Here is an 8,105-nt window from a genome sequence, read left to right as displayed (position 1 = left end):
TTTCCCCTTGTAAAATCAAAACAAACAGCCATTCCTACACACATGATATGATGCATATTTGACATACATATCACACATGAATAACTGGGTTTGTGTCTGGGTGGGTGTGTGTGTATACAGAAAATCCCACAAAATTCATCAGCAAATTTGAAGAACAATCATTGAAGTTGAAGAAAATATATGAGAAACATTCAAAAATTTCCTTGAAGTTTTGTTTGTTTTTTTTTTTTTTTTCATTTTCTGTACCTGTTCTTCTGGATTTGGAATAATCATATATTTAATTTAGGTTTTTGTTGTGTTGTTCAAGACCCTCTACATGAAGGTAATAAAATTAATGAGAAAACAAACATGAAGAAATTTTATTTAAAATGCACAAAACTAAGTAATTAAAGAACAGATTTCAGTTCTACATCTGTGTTGATTCAAAGAAAAAAAATATTGATTGAGAAAGCTGACACAGCAGAGAGAAGAGAACAAGAAAGTAATAATCCCTGCAAAATAACAACTACAGAAACAACCCAATATCAAAACAGTGTACTACTGAGGAAACTAAGAAGAGATCTAAAAGGAAGTTGATTATGTCTGGGTGCTAGACAAAAACAACAGGAAATGATTTAAGGCCTCCTGGGGCAGGGCAAGAAGGTAGAGTTGGAAATAGGGATCTTGAAGGCCCAGGAGGGTGGAGGACATCCTGGACTGGAGGGTGGGGCAGGGGTGTGCTGCTGCCTCTTCTTCTTGACCCTCCCCTGCTCTCAGGATCCCTTTGTGATGAGACAGCACAGCCCTGTGTTACATGCCTAGGCCCTACTCCCCATTGCTGAAAAGACCTCTCAGGACTCATTTGTCCAAAATGGACAGTGCCATTTAGGTGTTGGAGAATCCTCTCTTTCCTCTGAATAGCGTTAGTGCCTCATGGCTGAACCCCAGCTTCTACTCACCCTGAGCAATGGATATGATCCTTGGCTTTGTGTGTGGACTGGGGCTCTTTCTCCTCCTGTTACCCTGCTTCCAGAGTGATCCATCTTTCCCAACACCAAGGAAAAAGAAATCCAAAGGAAAGAAACCCTCAGGCCAGACTCACCAGAAAAATAGATTCTCTGTTTTCTACTCTTCTTTCCACTAATCCGAAATAACTAGACACTTCAAAAATCAGAAATCTCAGGACAGAACAGAGCATCATGCTGGGACAGGTGGGCAGGGCAGGGAGAGGGTCTGCACTTTCTGAAGCTCCCAGACTATCCAAGTGGTGAGCTGCATTATCAAGAGAAAAACACACATTGTGACTCAGTGTCAGAGGTCTGGATTTCTGAAAGAGTTGGGAACCTGTGAAGAAAATCAGGTTTAAGGACTGTTCCATCAGTCACCTTCTCCTGGAAGGAGTCTCAGAAAAAAAGTCTTTCCTCTCTGCTTGACTGATGTGAGGGCTGTGCTGAGTCTTGAGGGCCTCCATCACAGGCTGGAGTCACCTCTGGCCTCAGGGATCATAAGCTTGCCTAGCAGCCTAGAAGAGCCTACAGAAATGAGTCTGATCCTGAGTGGAGGAGCAGTGACTGAGGACATCCGTGGTGCACTTTAGAGAGAAAATTCTCTGTTTATGTTTTCCAAAGAAAAAAAATAAAATATTTCTCCACTTTACAATCATTCTTAAAGTGGTCCTCACTAGCTAACTATATACACTTATGCTGTTCAGAATCATGGAATGTCTACAACTGGTCTAGGAGAGTAGAGGATTAATGGGCACCAGCCTCTTTTCCTTTGTTGTTGGTCTGCATCCAAAGGTGAAGAAGGCACAGAGCAAGAAGAGGAAGAAGAGTGGAATTCTGAAAGGTAAAGAGCTGCACTCCCAGCCCTGAGGTGATTTGCTGTCCCCTGACCCAAGAGAATGAAGACACATTCCAGTGAATCTCAATAGCATAGACAAGAAAGGGAAGATTCAGGAAGGAAATCATCATCCTATAGACACTTCTCAGGTTCTGTGCTCACAATGAAGCTGTGGTGGGCCAGGGATGAGTGATGTCCAGTAGGACAGTGTGGGCCATCATGGAGCCATGCTGTCTGGATTTAGACGTGTGACTTCCTGGTCAATGTGTGGATAAGCTCTCACTTTCCTAAGATCCATTCATCTTTGAAATGGTACAATCGTTCTTCCCACAGGGTGATTATGAGTACAGTGGGGAAGTGGAGGTGGAAGGAAATGACAAAGTGCAAAACTTCTATGTGCTTTGCTATCCCTATCACCTGTTATGTGGCCTTGAACACTGGTGCTTGCTCTCCAGAGACTAATTTCACACAATTTTCCCCATATGGACATTCTACTCACCCTTCCTCTCCACAGTAACCCAGTCTCCATTTTCATGTTACAGGGATTGCTGGAGGGAAGTGGAAGTAACATTAAAGTAACATTAAACTTCTTCCTGTATTCTTCCAGCTGCTGTCTATGATATGATCCTAAAACACAAAATTCTCATGGGGCAGGATGTCACTAAAGCTCTGGGGTATGAAAGAGTTAGGGCTCTGTAAACATGGAATATGTGGCAGTGAGAGGCTATAAACCTCAGGTGCCTGCCCCTTCCCATGTACACTACCTCCTGGCCCCATCTGCTCCAGCTACAACCTGTGCCTCCTATCGCTTACAGCCACCTAGGGAAGCTTCATGAAGACAGCAGCTTTCACCATGTCTTACACGGGGATGACCCAGATGAAAAGTGCAAATCCGAGTCAGATGCAGTCCACCCATCATGAACACTGCCTGTGCAGGATGCTCTGGCCACTTCCTTCTACCCCTTGCCTTCCCTGTCTTCTGTGCACAAGCACCCTCTGCTTCTGGCTTCCATCTCCTCACCAAAATTAATGTCTTCCTCCTTGTCTGAGGGGTCGCACTCATACCTGAGTGCCTCTCAGTCACCACAGTCTGTGATTCCTCTGGAACAACACTCACCTCAATCAGATGGACTTTCTTCTCCCCCATCTCATCCTCTGGAACCCATGGGCTGCCCTACACCTCTGCCAGGCCCCAGCTTGACTTTTCATTGTAACTCAAGGACAGTCTCATGGGGAAACACCCCACAGAGCTCCTCATTTCCCAACTGCTTATTCCCTGCTTCTGTACCAGTGCCATCTCCTGTTCCACTGCCTTCTGTCACATTGCCTGCTCCTGTCCCATTCCCATCTCTGGACTCATTACCTTCTCCTCTACCATTTCTTTCCAATAACATCTTGACCAGACAGACATCTATCAGGAATCCTCCTGAAACTTTGCAAACAAGACCACCATACCACCTTTTTATATTCCTGCCATTAATCTGTTGCTAGGAACACTTTACATACCTATGTCCAACATCAAGAAAAACTTTAAGTGGTGTATGAATTTCTTTTGTACACTGTGGTCCCTGGAGTGAGAGAAACTTTCCATATTCCAAGTATATGACTTGGCAAGCCACTCTGTATCTGCAAACATCACTTCCTAAAATGCGAATGAATGTTAATAATGTTGTAGTGAAGAGAAAATAAGATACAGTATTCGAATACTGATAAGATTTTGATATTATCATTGTTTTATTTTACTGCATGATTGCCAAGTACAAACAATTGTGATATAGTGTTTCCAGCATTAACCTATTAATTTTCAAGCACAAAAGCTAATGCTTTATACATACTAGAGAATTACAGTTCTAAGAAGCAAATGAATATACTTTCAAGTAATTTTTCAATTCACTTTTTTCAACATGATATTTAGCAGGTTTATACTAATTTAGTTTGGTGTTAAAGGACTATTTTCTCTAATCCCAGTTACTGCTGCTTTGACTGTGAACAAGCTGCACTCATGGAGTTCTTCCAACTAAATTTGTTCTCTCCACACTAAATATGCACACCAGCTCTTTGGTGCTGGTGTCTCCAGTACTTGGGTGAAATCTAGGGTCCCCATGGCTTACCTGTTTATGTTCAAATAAGGAAAAATCCATGGTTCTCTCCAAAGACAAAATGAAGTCTGGTTACAGTAATTACACTGACAGTCCAAGATTAATAGTCAATACAGGACACTGCATTCAAACTACGCATTTGTTCTCAGGAACAGCCAGGCTTACTGAAATCCTGCAGAGTCAGACCAGCAAGCATCAGGTAGAATTCTCCATTGGCATTTGGTACAGCTACCTCTCCTAGCACACAGGTCTAGTGGCCATGTCTTCTGACCACATCAAGTATAGCAGCTACCCTGGGAGTGAAAAAGAAAGAAAATATTACTTGATGGGTGCTGCTCTTCCCTAAGCCCACAAGGATGCTGTCTGTACTGGACATGCATTCAGAGGGGACATTTCATGGGCATCCCTGCATTTCCCAGACATCACTCCTGTATGTCTCCTGGTTGGTCCTCACAGTTTTCCCCTTGATGCCCTCACTGGGTACTCCTCTTGCTGTCACAATCTCTCTCCCAACATCAGGGCTCTCAAGCTGTGATCTAACTTTTGAACCTGTGGTAGAAAAACAGTTATTCCCAAGTCAGCCTATTCTGTGTTACTGGGGATTTCAGCTCACTCTACTCCTAGATGGCTCAAAAATGGTCAGAAAAAAGTCTCTGAATTCCTCCATATGCCACAAGGAACAAACTGGTAGCTTCTCACGGTGGTTCCTACTTTGGAATTGTTTGTAGAAAAACTGAGAACAATTTGATTTAGAAAAGCTTGTGTAAAAAAAAAAAAAAAAGAATAAAAACAAAAAAGATTCTGGTACCAGGGGGCACTTGGAACCAAAGATGGTTTAACTGCATCACCTCTGCACGTTACACACACCATCAGAGAAAATGAATGGCCATCTGGAAATAATCTGATTAGCTGCAGTCTGACCAATAGCCAGTGATCAGGTCAGTCAACAGCATGTGATCAGGTCAGTCAACAGCAAGCTACACTGCTATGAATGGCTGAGACATAGTTGCTTGGTTAGAAGCAAATTCCTACAGTTAAGATGGGTTACAGCATATCTGCATATTAAGTTAGGTTACAGTTCACCATATACAGTGGACACATAGGGACAAACATTATCACCCAAATACAAAGACCAGTTTAAGACAAACATATTTCAGTTAACTGATTAGCCCCATTGTGGTCATATTTTTAAATCTCCAGAGAGTGACCAAAACCATTAACATAGACAGTGACACTATCTTCTACAATCATCAAAATGGATCTGTTTGATTTCAATACAGATTTCACAATTTCACAAGGGCACTTACACATAATTCTAACCAGTCAGGAAGCTAAGACAGGAGGATCACAAGTTGGAGGCCAGCCTCAGGAACTTAGAGACCAGAAACAACTTCAGGAGACTCTAATAAAATAAAAATAAAAATAAAATAAAAAAATCAAAAGAATTGGACATGTGGTTCAGTGATAAATCACCCCTGGGTTTACTCTCTAGTACTGCTTCCCCTTCCCCTCCAACAAAAGAAGGTTTTCTCCTACTATGGCAGTGAGAAGTAGAGGGGTGAAATTAAAGATTTCAGACACATACCTTGGTGTTGAAAATGGAAGTGATAAAGGTGCATTCCAGTCACTCAATAAGTTATCAACACAGAGGAAACAATTCACATAGAAATAAAGCCCTCTCAGATAACTCTTCTGGGATATAGTTACTCTGGGACACTGAAGGGGAACTCAAAGGAGAGGATCACCCAAAATAGATCCTTTTGAGTATCCACTGTAAGCACACAGAAGACTCCTGACTGCCAAGCCACAATGTTGTGATATGTGTGTTCCTACAAAAGGCCTAGGCTTGTCCACTTGGGCTCTCTTCAGTCACACTGGCCCCAATTCCTGAATGGGGTCTGAAGTGTTCTCACACAAGAGGCCTTGGGCATCCTTACATGCCCCAATTCTAATGTGGGGACATTACTGACATGTTTGTGGCTCAAAAGATGAGTGAGTGAAATATCAGCTGTTCCCTGCTACTTACAGAGGAAGTGACTTTGTTAGAGGAAGGGGCTGGCGGACTCTTGTATTTTGGACAGGAGCTGTCCTGATCACTTTCCAACCCTGTGACAAGTACCTGAGATCATCCCCTTCAATGGAGCAGAGATCTATTTTGGCTCATCATTTCAGATCTATGGTCGTTTTTCCACTCCTGCATCTGAACCTGTGGCAAGGCAAAACATCTGGCAGAGACTGTGTGGCAGAGGAAACTGCTCACCTCATGGCACCCGGAAAGCAAAGAGAAAGAGAGCCAGAAATGTATAGGGGTCCTAGTACCCATTCAGGGGCACATCCCAAATGAACTAATTTCCATCAACTGGGCCCCAATTTTCAAAATGTTCCACCATCTCCCAATAGTGGGAATGAGTGGTTTAACAGGTAAGCCTTTGGGGGATATTAAAGGTCAATACCAGAATATCTACCCTTGTCCCAAGAAGCTCATGTCTGTCTCAGGAAAAACAAATGCATTCAGTCCATCTCCAAGAGTCTGCAAACCTCAACAGTGCCTGCATCTCTCAATAGTCCTCCAATGTCTCCTCTGAGACTCAAGGGAATACAGTGATGCTGAACCCTGAATTAAAAGGCTTTTTCCTCCACAATTTCTTCTTTTGGATTCATGAGCACAACTTTCTTTCCTCCCCACACCCTCATCCCTCACTTAATGACTAACCACAGAGTTAGTTAAATGCTATCCCTTGGACTGGGCACTCCCCCTTTCTCTTAAGGACTAACCTCAGAGTTAGTTAAAATGATATGCTTTGGACTGGGCACTTCCCCTTTCTAGGTCACGGGAAATGTCCAAATTCAAAGGCATTGGCAGAAGTGTAGAGAAGAGACAGACGAGGCTGGAAACCAGATGCACACACACTGAGAATCTAGCAAGTGTCTAAACAATCTTGTAAACTTAGATTCAAAAGTCTGGGATGGTTCAGTGTCCACTGGACCCAGATAAGACCCACACTACCCCAGCTCCTGTAAAGAACATCTATCAAGAATAGTGAACTACCCTCTTGTGCCCACTAGTCCAACACTGAGAGAACAATCCCTCATAACACAGTATATTCAATTTCACTCAGCAGCACTAAGCATGATGAAACCAGCAGCTACTCATTCATGTTGAATTACTGCAAAATGAACTCTTTTCTTCTCCCACCTCTCTACCTCTTCAGGTAGTGGCTGACTCAGGTGAAAGCAAAGCACCACAATCAAACCTTTTGTGGTTATGTTAGCTATAATCCTAATAATCAAAAAGAAAATAAACATATTTCCTAGATACAATGGCACAAGGGAAAACACAATTAGCCCAAAAGGGAAGAACAGGAAACTAACAAGGAAAAATAGCAAGCAGGGCAATCATTCGGTCTAGTTCTCCAAGTGGGGCATGTGATGGTGTGATATGGATACCCAAGAGCTTGGACAAGTTTTCCCCTCTAGCCTTGTCTCTTGCGGGGCCACTCCCTGGAGCTGGGTGTGGTCACTGCTTGTGAATTCCCTTGGAAGTCATTTCATTAGCCTGGCATCACTAACTTAGGTCTCCACTATAACACTGGCTCCACCCTCAGAGTTTGATAAATCCCTGTTTCTGGAGCTAAAGACTTGGACTCTAACTGTGACATACCCTTCCTGGCCACAAGCCTTTCCTCAGAATTATCAGCAAAAGCCCACGGTTCATAAATATATATTCATTCCACAATACCCAAAGACACAGTTGAACCCCAAGCACAACATGAACCTCTCGCAACTTCCAGGGTACACAGGCCAAGAGCCCCATGAATTCAAGACACACTCAGCCACCTACAACCTAGCCTTCTCAAATGCATGAGATGAACCATAATTATACACTAGGAGCACACAATCTATTAACATCACCAATATCTTCAAGAATTATGTGCCACAATAAACACAAAATTCCTGAGCATTTGAATACAAACAGATTCTAAATACCGCATCCACAGATCCATGATATACACCTAATCACTTCTGTACCTACACACAAAACACAAAAATGATAATGTTGCATGCATGAGATAGAGAGTTCAAAAGCAGCACACACAAAAAACCATGCACCCATTAATCTCTAAATACGGATCTATACATACTTTCCACACAGAAATGGACAGACACACACATTTTCAAACATGA

The 8,105-nt window shown here is 42.7% G+C and overlaps 1 long non-coding RNA gene across 1 annotated transcript; it reads right to left on the bottom strand.

Annotated features, from left to right (window-relative positions):
• Positions 1-252: 252 nt before the first annotated feature.
• LOC306642738 lies at positions 253-6,607 on the bottom strand. Its single transcript, XR_013758647.1, has 5 exons — positions 6,040-6,607; positions 5,228-5,322; positions 3,933-4,213; positions 3,328-3,463; positions 253-1,251 (listed from the first exon to the last, which is right to left on the bottom strand). It is a non-coding gene; the product is annotated as an uncharacterized lncRNA (long non-coding RNA).
• Between the last annotated feature and the right edge of the window lie 1,498 nt (positions 6,608-8,105).

Source organism: Sciurus vulgaris, assembly GCF_902686455.1.
Source record: "Sciurus vulgaris genome assembly, chromosome: 13".
Taxonomy (NCBI): domain Eukaryota; kingdom Metazoa; phylum Chordata; class Mammalia; order Rodentia; family Sciuridae; genus Sciurus; species Sciurus vulgaris.
The sequence above is the reverse complement of the archived record's forward strand: the minus strand, read 5'-3'. Positions and strand labels throughout refer to the sequence as shown.